Source organism: Primulina tabacum, chromosome 6 (assembly GCF_025594145.1).
Source record: "Primulina tabacum isolate GXHZ01 chromosome 6, ASM2559414v2, whole genome shotgun sequence".
NCBI lineage: Eukaryota > Viridiplantae > Streptophyta > Magnoliopsida > Lamiales > Gesneriaceae > Primulina > Primulina tabacum.
The window spans coordinates 21,753,913-21,766,783 of record NC_134555.1 but is presented as its reverse complement, the minus strand read 5'-3'; the positions used below and the strand labels follow the sequence as shown (position 1 = coordinate 21,766,783).

At 37.2% G+C, this 12,871-nt stretch overlaps 2 long non-coding RNA genes across 2 annotated transcripts; one reads left to right on the top strand and one right to left on the bottom strand.

Annotated features, from left to right (window-relative positions):
- Nucleotides 1-5,189: 5,189 nt before the first annotated feature.
- On the bottom strand, nucleotides 5,190-8,074 carry LOC142549192 (uncharacterized). The gene is made up of 3 exons (XR_012821110.1): nucleotides 7,527-8,074; nucleotides 6,920-7,364; nucleotides 5,190-5,212 (listed from the first exon to the last, which is right to left on the bottom strand). It is a non-coding gene; the product is annotated as an uncharacterized LOC142549192 (long non-coding RNA).
- Nucleotides 5,685-6,985, top strand: LOC142549193 (uncharacterized). The gene is made up of 2 exons (XR_012821111.1): nucleotides 5,685-6,547; nucleotides 6,592-6,985. It is a non-coding gene; the product is annotated as an uncharacterized LOC142549193 (long non-coding RNA).
- Nucleotides 8,075-12,871: the final 4,797 nt, after the last annotated feature.

The following is a 12,871-nucleotide window of genomic DNA, read 5'->3' as shown; positions in this document are numbered from 1 at the left end:
TTTCATGCTGTAGACAAAATGCGTAAACGTAAAACTTACAGACCGAAGACGTGACTTTGTGAGCTTCTCGAGGTCAGTAGTAGTACAACCCTTTACAAGAACATAGGCTCTGATACCAACTGTAGAGGCCCGTATTTCGTATTTGAAAATTTGCGGAATAATTTAAAAGTTTTTTTTAAATAAATAAAATGTCTCATTCATAAAATATACTGATAAAACGATTCAATGTTTAAAATAGCAGCGGAAGTAAATATCTATTTCAAAACAACAACTTAAAATAGTTCATCGTGATAAAAATGAGTTTGCATAAAAATGGTAAATAAACTGATAAATGAGGTCCTCGGGTTCCAACTACTGCCGACCCAAGATGGCTAACTGGTCCCCGCCCTCGGCCCCGACCTCATCAGTACCTACAACAATCAAGTCTAGTGAGTCTAAAGACTCAGCATGCATATATCGTAGATAACAAGTAAATAAATCATAAAATTTCATGCTGTGTAACGATATCATATCGTAAAGCGTAACGTGAAAATATCTTGTCATGAGTAATTATAAATACGTGCATAACTGAACTGAAAATCGTAAGTAAAATATTTGCTCGATAGAGCCCTGTCATGAAATAGCATATAATAATTTTCTGTTGAGAATATGTTCTACGCAAGTGGCCCATAACTTGAAATGAATCGTCTGATCAGACTAAACCACAGTATACTGGGTGGTAGAGATCATCACAGCCCTTGGACTGGATATCCGTACCAATACATGAACATGAACCGGTCAGTGACCACCGGATGAAGTAATAATCCCATGATAAGCTGCAATCCCACGAACGTGAGGTGGCCACAAGCAATATCGCATATATCTCAAAAATGAACATTTTATATTTTTATTCACGTAATATAATTAAATATCCTGTTTTATTTTACCAATTAGGTTGGATCGTTCCCAGGCTCTCTGCGACCTAATTCTAACATGAAAAACATGCAAAAAACTTGACTTGACCAACATATCAAAAATCGAACTAAAAATGAGACTATTACGCCCAACAAACTTAATATTAACCATGACTCCGTACCAACACGAACAAACATCAAACCATCATTTAGTCATGATTAAAATACACCTGAAATGATGAAAAATATATACCAAGGGCTGTAATACACGAAAATGGTGCATGAAGGCCAAAATCGTGAAACGCTCTTTCGAGAGTCACTTTTGCACATTGCACCGTAAATTCTCGTACGACCTCTAAACTGAACCAAATCACAAACGGCCAAAAAGATGACCTTCCTAACTCAATAAGGCACTGTCCAATCCAAGACCATAGGCTAAAAGCCAACCAAAAACTCAAACGAGCCTCTGAACCGAAGCACAAAGTTGCTGTCAAGAAAATACAGCAGCAGCGCTTGCACTTGCATGCGTCGTTTGCAAGGCTAATGGCCATTGGGACTTGAACCACCAACCAGAGCCTCTTACCAACATCCTAAGGTGTGGCTTGAACCATGGCTAAGGGCCCTAGGCCAGCCACAATCCAAGCAACAACCGAAACAAATCACACGTTCCACTCGAGAGCCAAGCTGCACGCGTGGGACACCTTACTTGTTCTTGCTGTAATGTGTCATTCCAGTTGCCACGTGATCGACCGTGGCATGATCTAGACACCATGGGGTATTGAGTGAAACATGGCTAAGGGCTAGAAGCCAACCAATATCCACCCAGCACCCCAAAAACCGAACACCAACTCACACACCCAAAAATCTGAAGACAGAAATCGAAGGGGCTGTTCTTGTTTTAGTTTAAAAACTGAGGGGGCCATGAACTAAGCCATGAAAGGCCGACTTGGTCATGTCCTAGACATGTCAAGGAGGGATTCTAACCATGGCTACTGCCCCTAGGGCAACCAAGATCAGATCTCTCCCTTAGACAACCCAAACAAGCGAAAAAATCGAGACATAAAAAAATTACAGCATGGTGCGTTGCTGTCAAAGTGGTTTCGTTGGGATGCATGGACCGCAACCAATGGACCAACATGATCCTAATACACCCTATTACGTGTCTAGAAGCAGCATTGAGCCCCTGGAATTCGATCCATACCCTAAACCATCAAAACAACAGAAAACGTGAAGTGCACAAGGAAAGCCGAAAGAAATCTGTACATGTTTCGAATATGTTGATGTCATGAAATTTCGGTTTTCTTGCATTTAAATCATGTACATGTGATGTTTAAAAATACCTATATGGCTTGATTGAAGAGTGAAAGAAATATAAACATGCCTGGATTTGTTTTGAAAGAAAAACAAATGAAACGAAGACGTGGCGCGGCGGAGACGGAGTGCTCTTCACTTTTCACTAGTTTTCTCTCTTAATTCTTGCTAGGAGGCTCACGTTTTTTTTTCTTTCAAAGTGCACTGAAATTTCGAGAATGGTGAGAGAGAAATGGTTAGGGAAAAATGTGGGAAGGTTGCAAGATAAAAGGGAGAAATGAATCTTTCTATCTTTCTAGTTTGTGAGATAAGGAATGATTTGATTATCAAGAGATTTTGAAGGATACTAGATGGTGCACTTGGTCGAATTTTTAGTCTAGGAACAAGGGAGAAAATTACCTGATTATTTATTTGTTGGTGATTTAAAAGTGGGGGAAATTATCTATCTAGAAAAGAACAAGGAATGAGTTGTCAACTAATTTAAATATTTTAAAAGAAGGGGTGACTGAATTTTTTTGTGGTAAATGGGGATGGAATATTGCTAGATAAACATGGTAGAAATATTGCTTAAATGTTAATTAGTGGTAAATAAAATTTAGGGGATTATCTAACAAGAAAAGGATTAGGAAAGAATCAAAGGGATGGGTTGTCAAATATTTTTAATCTAGAAAAGGAGGGGGCCGATTTTTTTATCAACCAAGGTAGGGTACGAAATTGCTTAATTATTAATTAAATTAGGATTTAAAAATGAAGGGATTATTTACCATGAAAGGGATAAGGAAAGGAAATAAAAAAAAATGGTGAGTCGCCAAAATTTAAATCTTTTATAGTGTAATGGCCGAAAATTATAATAAAATGGAGGGGGAAAATTTTTTTTTAATTATTGAATTTTAAATCTCTAGTGTTTTATTTACCCATTAAATATTTTAGTGAATTAATAAATTAATTATGGAATAACATTATCTTGCATGCATGTGCACTTCACGTTTTCTGCTGTTTTGATGGTTCAGGGTATGAATCGAATTCCAGGGGCTCAATGCTGCTTCTAGACACGTACTAGGGTGTATTAGGATCATGTTGGTCCATTGGTTGCGGTCCATGCACCACAACGAAACCACTTTGACAGCAACGCACCATGCTGTAATTTTTTTAAGTCTCAATTTTTTTGCTTGTTTGGGTTGTCTAAGGGATATATCTGCTCTTGGTTGCCCTAAGGGCTGTAGCCACGGTTAGAATCCCTCCTTGACATGCCTAGGACATGACCAAGTCGGCCTTTCATGGCTTAGTTCATGGTCCCCTCAGTTTTTAAAATAAAACAAGAACAGCCCCTTCGATTTCTGTCTTCAGATTTTCGGGTGTGTGAGTTGGTGTTCGGTTTTTGTGGTGCTGGGTGGATCTTGGTTGGCTTCTAGCCCTTAGCCATGGATCACTCAATAACCCATGGTGTCTAGATCATGCCACGGTCGATCACGTGGCAACTGGAATGACACATTACAGCAAGAACAAGTAAGGTGTCCCACGCGTGCAGCTTGGCTCTCGAGTGGAACGTGTGATTTGTTTCGGTTGTTGCTTGGATTGTGGCTGGCCTAGGGCCCTTAGCCATGGTTCAAGCCACACCTTAGGATGTTGGTAAGAGGCTCTGGTTGGTGGTTCAAGTCCCAATGGCCATTAGCCTTGCAAACGACGCATGCAAGTGCAAGCGCTGCTGCTGTATTTTCTTGACAGCAACTTTGTGCTTCGGTTCAGAGGCTCGTTTGAGTTTTTGGTTGGCTTTTAGCCTATGGCCTTGGACTGGACAATGTCTTATTGAGTTAGGAAGGTCATGTTTTTGGCCGTTTGTGATTTGGTTAAGTTTAGAGGTCGAACGAGAATTTACGGTGCAATGTGCAAAAGTGACTCTCGAAAGAGCGTTTCACGATTTTAGCCTCCATGCACCATTTTCGTGTATTACAGCCCTTGGTATATATTTTCACCTTTTCAGGTGTATTTTAATCATGACTAAATGTTGGTTTGATGTTTGTTCGGGTTGGTACGGAGTCATGGTTAAATATTAAGTTTGTTGGGCATAATAGTCTCATTTTTAGTTCGATTTTTGATATGTTGGTCAAGTCAAGTTTTTTGCATGTTTTTCATGTTAGAATTAGGTCGTAGCGAGCCTGAGAACGATCCAACCCAATTGGTAAAATAAAACAGGATATTTAATTATATTACGTGCATAAAAATATAAAATGTTCATTTTTGAGATATATGCGATATTGCTTGTGGCCACCTCACATTCATGGGATTGCAGCTTATCATGAGATTATTACTTCATACGGTGGTCACTGACCTGTCATGTTCATGTATTGGTACGGATATCCAGTCCAAGGGCTGTGATGATCTCTACTGCCCAGTATACTGTGGTTTAGTCTGATCAGACGATTCATTTCACGTTATGGGCCACTTGCGTGGAACATATTCTCAACAGAAAATTATTATATGCTATTTCATGACAGGGCTCTATCGAGCAAACATTTCACTTACGATTTTCAGTTCAGTTATGCACGTAATTATAATTACTCATGACAAGATATTTTCACGTTACGCTTTACGATATGATATCGTTACACGGCATGAAATTTTATGATATATTTACTTGTTATCTACGATATATGCATGCTGAGTCTTTAGACTCAATAGACTAGATTGTTGTAGGTACTGATGAGGTCGGGGCCGAGGGCGGGGACCAGTGAGCCATCTTGGGTCGGCACTAGTAGGAACCCGAGGACCTCATTTTTCAGTTTATTTACCATTTTTATGCAAACTCATTTTTATCACAATGAACTATTTTAAGTTGTTGTTTTGAAACAGATATTTACTTCCGCTGCTATTTTAAACATTGAATCTTTTTATCAGTATATTTTATGAATGATGCATTTTATTTATTTAAAAAGAAAATTTTAAATTATTCCGCAAATTTTCAAATACGAAATACGGGCCTCTACAACAGTAGTCAAAAGGGCTCCAAACTGTGACAAACATATTACGTAGTGAAATTTGATTATCAAAGAATTGTATGACACATCAGAGGCATGAACCATTAAAATCAACTATTGTCCATTTCAATGAACATAATTTACTATTTAATGCAACACAGCATAAATAGTGCGCCAGGTTGAGTAAACAATGATCAAACGAAATAATTAAAGATCAATATATGAGTTGTGACCACACCTTATTATCTCATATAAATATGTGTAACATAGTTGTAAATTGAAAGGCATGAGAACATTAATGACTTAAAAATGAAAAATGAAGAGTAAAAGGTAAATTAGGTAGGAAAAAAAAGAGTACAAAAACAGTAGCTCGATAATTATTGAAAGGACTTCAAAACAAGCAAATAAAAGGACCTTCGGACATATAAGTACTCACCGAGAAGGACATGAAACCCAAAAAAAATCAACATGTCATCCTTGTGAAGACTCCAACTTTGCCATGAAAGGCTCATTATGAAACAAAATGACCAAATCAATTAGAATTTTTGATTATATATATTTTTCAAGCACACGGAAGAGTAATTAAGTGGTTTTACCATTAAGTTAATTAAATTTTAGGTGTGTAATATTTTTTATTTTTTAATTTTTTTATAAAATATTTCTCCATTAAAGAGTATTTACAAAAAAAATAATGCTATGAAAGGCTCAAGATGAAACCAAATGGCGAAATCAATTAGTAGTTTTGATTATATATATTTTTCAAGCAGACGAAACATTAATTACGTGTTTTCACCGTTACGTTAATTAAATTTTTGGTGCGTGATGTTTTGTTTATTTTTTTATTTTTTGGATAATAAAATGAGACCTTAAAGAAAATTTAAAAATAAATAATAATACCAAAATGATTTATTGAATTTTTAAAGAATGTGGTTGGTTGAATTGGGTGGCGGAGTTTGGAAAAAAAGTAAGAATTGTAAGACATATTTCATTCCAAATGTTTATGTAGCAATTAGGGTAGTTTTTATTTCATAAAATTTAAACATATAAAAAAATAGCATAAAACCTAATCAACAATCATGAAATAATGGTAATGGTATTTTAAATAAGAATAACAAAATTTTCATTGAATGCAAACCATATGATGATATGAAAAAATTCAATGAAAACTTGATAAATTTAGCAATGTTTGCAGAATTATGAAACCAAATATGATGTAAAATATAATAATATCCTTGTTGCAACTTAAAATGATATCAATTAAAAGGAAGCACAAGAGAATGTGAAATTGAGCAAAAAAAGTGGATTTAATTATGTGAGTAGATTACTTGTAATGTTGCTTGTCTAGTTCCTAACCTCAATTTTTTTTCAGTAAATTATAATTTGCACCAAATTGTATTGATTCTCAAACATAGAAGGCATGTAAAACAGAAAAAATTAATAAAAAATAGTTCGACTCCAGAATGCGAAGCTCAAAAAATACAGGATTTTGATATGAATTTTATTCATTGAAATTACAGTAGTTTAGATATTTCAAATTAGTCCACTGATAGATATTAAATTGAGTAAATGATAGTGATGTGTTTAAGAAGTAAAACAAAGACAAACATCTGTTCAAAACCGTGTCTCTTTCTCAATGGGTGCTTCAGTAGCAATCAAATATCCAAGCACATGCTATCAAGCGAGGGCCTATATTTATTTGTGTGAAGTAAAGAAAGTGCACAATTTTTAATAAGAAGTTACCATGTGGTGAGAAAGAGGCCAGTGAACCGCTGCTTCTTCGGCTTTAATCCTCCATGCACGATGAAATTAAGAAATTCGAAAAACACGAAAAATGAAACAAATGGATTGCAGTCAAGCACAGTAGGAGAAAAATGAACAAAGAGTAAATATGATTTGCGAAGAAGAAAGAAAAATATATTTACTATTAAGAAATTAGCCATAAATATTGAATTCACTATAAAAATGGCAGCTGGCCACCGTGGAAGCGATGGGGGAGAAGCCAAATTCGGTCTATTGGTTTCTGTTTGGTTGCTGGAAGCGAAGGGGGAGAAGCCAATTCCAAACTTTTTGCTTCCTTATTTATTTTGAATCTCCAACCCAAGAGATCATTGGAAATTGCTATAAAACCAGTTGAAGCAGAGAATCCAACATACATATATTATTCAAGAACTGGAGAAAGATCCAACTGAGAAGAAAAAAGAGGAAGATGAGGTTTGTACTAAGATTTCGAAAGATTTATATTGATGACATACGTCCTCGAATCATAGTCAATCCAAGCAACTACTGGCGTCCCACCATTGAGGTTCATATCGTTTTTCACAGAATTATCACAGAAAAATTCAATTACCGTAGGGAGTTGCAGCGACGGTTGGCAGAAGATGAAGTTTTTTTGGAAGGGAAGAGCCGGAGGCGGAGGGGAGTTGACCGACGAATTGATTATATCCGAGCCCAAATGACTAAACATAATGGATAAATACTTTGATACTAGCTGTAGTCAGATTCAAATTTACCAAGACTCAAATCAAAACATTGTCGTAGAAATGAATGCAAACCAAATAAGATTACCTTTCCAAATTTACCGTAAACTGATCGAATTTTCTATGTATTCAACGGGCTGCTGTATTTGTTGTTCTCTGCACTACAATTCTTTTTGTTCTTCCATAAATTTTAGTAGAATTTTTATGCTTGAGAAAGAGATTTATCCTAGATCTAAAAAATGAAGAAAGGGGAGTGGAGTTTTAGGCGCTATCTTCGTTTGGGAATTGGGAGAGAAGAAGATATTCTGATTAGGTTGGAACGGTGAAAAATGTGGAGAGGTAGAGTGAGGGTATTTTAGGGAGTTTAAAAAACAGACCAAGACAGTTACTCTAAGGTGCTTAGCTTTAATAAATAGTAAAAGATACTCGTTACATTTAATTTAAATCCTTTATAAACTCAACATTTAATTTAATATTTAAATTATAAATTCAACTCCTTGAATTTATCACCTCCAAAATTTTATACTCATAAATTCAACTCCTTAAATTTATTTCTCAATGTTTTCTAAAAATTTAACTCATTGAATTTATTATCTCAAAATTTTATATAAATTCAACTCCTTCAATTTATTATCTCAATGGGGACAAAATAATCTAGTACCTGTGTGACCCTCAATGGTTCAGAGATACAACTAGCCGTGGGTTCACAACTCTTTGTGATTCAGGACATAATCCTTTATTCGGGCTTACTCTAATTTGCTCCACTATATGTATCAACAATTGATCCTGAGAATGTCAGAAATAATATTTCTATTTAAACCATCGAATCATGGTAAGAGCGTCTAGTAGCATCGCCCCATGATTCCTTAGGTATTACTGATAGATTCTGCAAGAACCAGTCGGTTATGATTAACATACAGTAAGGTCCCTTCATCTCATATATCCCGATCGAATCTGCAACAATTGGTTCACCGAGGGTTTCATAATAATTCGATGACTTTGTGACATATCTATGATAATAAATAGTGGCATCGAATTTACAATCGAAGAACTCCTTCTCTAACGTACATCTCATACTCTGGCCAGAGATTTCATGCGCTATTATTTTATCTGATCACACAAGATATCACACCCGTGGGTGAGCGTTGAATTCCTGACTACAATGCAATGGCTCTTACATGCGTCGCAACTGTACTCAATCTCGCCACCTGATGAGCTTCCTAGAGTCGGTAAACGAGTCAAAGCACAACCTTAACATATAAAGCCTCAGTGTTGTCCCGGGTCATAAGGACTAATGGTGTACAATCACATGCACGGGCTTATCCTCTCGATGAATGATAACCACTTGAAAAGTCCTAGATAGGGCAGTTCTATATAATCATCATATGACTACCCATTTGCATTTTTGGACATCTCTATGCCCTTACCAAGAAACGTGGTGCACAACATCATAGATGCTAATCTCGAGCTCAAGCGACCTTTATCCATGTTTTAGGCGGCTGAATCGACTAGGAACAAATTTAGATTATACAACGTTTATAAATGAGTTTCAACATCGAATTACTATTCATTTGTATTAAAGTATAATTAAGGTCTTTATCTATGTTGATCACATGGGTATACAGATAAAGAAATAAAAAACCATGAAATAATGAATTATATTAAATTAAAGATTGTTTATTACAACTGATTCAATAATTCTCTAGCCAACAGTTGGCTTACATGGCATCTACTCTAACAATCTCCCACTTGCCCTAGAGCCAACTACCCATAAAGTTTAATCCCATTGCTTCGCGATGCTTCCCAAACAATGGACCTGGCAAGGGCTTTGTAAGTGGATTAACAACATTATCTATAGAGGAACTCTTTCGACTGATATGTCTCCTCATCTCACAATCACCCGAATGATGTGGAACTTCTTCAGTACATATTTGGATCGCTGATGAGACCATGGTTTCTTTGCTTGCGCAATGGAATCAGTGTTGTCGCAGCACACTGGGACTAGATAAACTCCATTAAGAATAACTCCCAACTCTTGGAAAAAATTTCCCAACCAAAGTACTTCTTTGACTGTAGCAGATGCAACAACATATTCAGCTTCAGTGGTGGAATCCGCAACGGTGTCTTGCTTGGAACTTTTCCAAGGGACAGACACACCATTTAGCAAAATACTAAACCAGAGGTCGATTTCGAATCATCTATGTCACATTGGAAGCTAGAATCAGTTTAGCCTTCCAATTTAAATTCTCCACCTCCATAGACCATGAAAAAGTTCTTCATCTCTATCTCTTCACCAATTTTGTAATGCCCGAGAATTTTATGATTGTAATCTGAAATGATTTGTTGATAAATTTATGTGATTATAGACGGAATGGATCGGACCGGAAAAGCCAGAAAGAAGATTGGAATTATGTGTGAGGATGAGACCTAGCCGGGTGCATATGCGCGAGATAGGCAGAGAACCTCGCGCATATGCGCGACAGGACCCGCGCATATGCGCGAGTATGGCAGAGAACCTCGCGCATATGCGCCGGGAGAGGGCGTGCATATCCGCAAGCTGCCGTAAAGACACGCGCCGAGACAGAATGTCTCGCGCATATGCACCGAGGAGGGTCGCGCATATGCGCGAGACATGCAGTGCATACATGAAGCCACTTGCCCTTACATGCACGATATATATATATATAACAAGTCCTTAGCTTTCAGAATTCAGAAAGAAATCGAGACTTCCTCCGGAGAAGATTTGAATTCCTTCTTGTATTAGAATTCGAGTTGCGAAAGATCCGCCCGTCCGATTTTCGATCTGAGTTTATTTCCGTAATCCTCTCGTTACAAGCTTCGACAAGACGTAAGTTTTATTGATTTTCTTTACGATTTGAAATTATGATATTGAAAGAATCAGATATGATTGATATATGTAGTTCTTGATATATTAGACATCGTATAATCGAAACCGGATAGAAGAACAGATACCGTATGAAATTGTTATGATTTTCAGAAAGGATTTGATTGAGATTTGATATCAGAATTGTATTGTTATTGATTATGAGTTGTGAGAATTGATATCTGATTGATATTTTATTGCTGGGTATATTGAGATTATACCGTTATGCCGTTGAAACAAAATTAGATTGAATTTTGATTATATCCAGTATTGATTGAGATTGTATAATGATATTGCACCTATTGGGAATGCCATTCCAGATTGATATTAAAGGCTTTGATGACAGATCAGAGCCGAACCCCAACGAAAGAAAGGTATAAATCAATGTTAACCGGGATATACGACTCGAGTTAGATTCGACTTGAGTTTCCCTAAACCACATACTTGTTGTTATTATTTTAATACCTTGTATTACTTGAATGTATGTGCTTATTCTATTGACTTATAGAATAGCAGAGAAAAGATTATAGATATTGAGAACGAGTCATTGGCAGAGGTGCCAAGTCTTGGGCAGAGATGCCTAGACAATGGATGTTTGGTTATATCGATGTTGCTTAGGAGTAGATCGACTTCTATTGCAGAGATTCGATATGATATGCCAACGTCCGGGAACCGGGATCCCTAGATTAGAGATGAGTCAACTCTGAGATGACGAGTCCAGAGTTTATTTACAGCTTTATATCGATTCATGTCTTTCAGATTTGATACATGCTATTGATATGTGTTTCATGCTTTTATAAGTGTTTATATGATTGCATGTATACATTGTTTATACTGGGATTATATTCTCACCGGAGTTATCCGGCTTTTGTTGTGTTTGTATGTGTGCATGACAACAGGTGGGACAGGATCAGGGTCACGAAGAGGATGAGAAATTCAAGTTTAGCGTGGAGATCTAGACTTAGGAGCATATTTAGTTTTCATCACTTGATGTAGTTGTTGAAGACTAGTGGATCTGAATATCTCTTGTACAAGACTTATACTTTATGTTGATATTTATATCAGACTGATTTCATTATGTTCTGCACTTATGTATTTTTTTTTAAAAAAATTTCGACCCAGATTAATTAAATGATCCTAATAATGATTAAGAAGACAAATTAGGTTCGGGTCCCCACAGCAGGTGGTATCAGAGCAGTAGGTTCTGTAGAGTGAGATAGAAGCTAGTGAGCGCGGTAGATTGAGTTTTCTTTCCTGCTTTTATGTGATAGCATGTCTACTGCTTTGAAAATGCATGTTTACCTGATTATCTGATTTGATTGGAAACATGTGTTATTGAGAATGAATCGGAACCGATTCTTGATCAGCAGTAAGATGATTAGAGGAGGACTGAAACAGGTTTGTTGTATTTGGTTACTAACCCTTTTGATAATCGGATATGCCTTCCTCGAAGAGTCCCAGAACAGGATAGTACCTCCGCTAATCCGATGGATATTACAGCAACACCGATGAAAATGCTACTGAAGAGATTTCAGTCGTTTAAACCGCCGAATTTGAAGGGCACAGAGAACTCTGTGGAGTGTCGGAGTTGGTTAGATGATATAGAGATGCTGTTGGATTCGTTGGATTACACTGATGAGCGCCGAGTTAGACTGATCGGGCAACAGTTGCATGACGTTGCAAAGAATTGGTGGCTCACGACCAAGAGAGCGTTGGAGCATCGAGGTACGACTATTACTTGGAATATCTTAAAGACTGAGTTTTATCAAGGATTTTTCCCAGTGTCGTATAGGAAAGACAAAGGGGCAAAGTTTGCAAATTTGAGACATGGTCAGTTGAATATAGAAGAGTATGTGGCCAAGTTCTCTACATTGCTACGATTTGCTCCACACGTTGCTGAGTATGACGAAGCTGTTGCTGATCAGTTCATTAATGGGTTGAATCCCAAGATCTTTACATTGGTGAACACCGGGCGACCGAATAATTTTTCTGATGCCCTGAATAGAGCCAAGGGAGCTGAAGCAGGCCTGATTAGGCAGAGAGGAGCTTCGTATGTTCCGCCAACACCGAGACCACAGCAACAAACTTCTACTCCATCCCAGCAACCCCCTCCCAAATTTGAGAGTGGCAGTAGCAGTGGTGGAAAGAAAGATTTCTTGAAAGCCAGAGGAAAACAGTTTAAAAAGTCTGGCAACAATTTAAAAAGTCTGGCAACAGTTCTTCTAGCTCCAGTGGTTCCCGACAAAGTTATACCGGAGCTTATTGCAGAACTTGCGGAGGAAGACATCCCACAGAGCAATGCCAAGGAGTGTTGGGTAGTTGCAATATATG